The following is a 908-nucleotide window of genomic DNA, read 5'->3' on the forward strand; positions in this document are numbered from 1 at the left end:
CCAAGTTCAGAGAGTCGATTTCAGTACCCAAATTTCAGAAGTCTAAGTCTTTTGGAACAAGACACCCTCGACGGCCCGTCGTGTCCATGACGGTCCGTCGTGGGTTCCGTCGACTCACACAGTTTTTCCAGAAATAAAATCTGCTGCTCAAAACGACTAAACAGGTCGTTACACATAGAATATATCAAATGTCCTTTATAATCTTGTGATCTTGAACACGTTGTTTGGAAAATTAGGTTTACAGAGTTGTCAAAAAAAGAAAAGATACATTCTTTTTAAATGGACAGAAAGAAATGTAAGACATACAAATTAAAATACTAGAAGTATTACTTCCTTTCTGGGTAATGAGGTGCTAGCTTACTTGATCTAAACTTACATGCCTTTTCTTTTCTTTAACAGATAGATCATTCAATAGTAGAAAGCTTTGGTGGAGGAGGAAAAACTTGCATTACAACCAGAGTTTACCCTACTTTGGCCATCAATGACAAGGCACACATATTTGTTTTCAACAATGGATCACAACATGTTGAAATTTCCAATTTGAGTGCTTGGAGTTTAAAGCAAGCTCGGATCAAATTAATGAAAGACGACTAATCATTGGGATGATCAATTTCTTATTTAATATCAATTAGAAACTCAAAGTTTTTTCATTTATTTTATTTAATATACTCTTGCATTAAATAAAATAGGAATAAAATATTTATTTTGAAAAATTAATTATTCACTACTTTGAAAAAAAAAACTAAAATTGTGGCAAAAGAATTTTGTACCAACTTTAAATACTTCACAGTCTATGTAGTGCACATGTATACAAAATTGCACTATTAAGAATTGATGACAAATAATGAACGGGAAGCTGATGAGACCTGCCAAAACTTTCCAATAGCTTTTGATGATGATAATATATA

At 32.5% G+C, this 908-nt stretch overlaps 1 pseudogene; it reads left to right on the forward strand.

Annotated features, from left to right (window-relative positions):
- The window catches only part of LOC107028007, an 18493-nt pseudogene extending 17843 nt beyond the window's left edge, over positions 1-650 (forward strand).
- Positions 651-908: the final 258 nt, after the last annotated feature.

This window comes from Solanum pennellii, chromosome 8, assembly GCF_001406875.1.
Source record: "Solanum pennellii chromosome 8, SPENNV200".
Lineage (NCBI taxonomy): Eukaryota > Viridiplantae > Streptophyta > Magnoliopsida > Solanales > Solanaceae > Solanum > Solanum pennellii.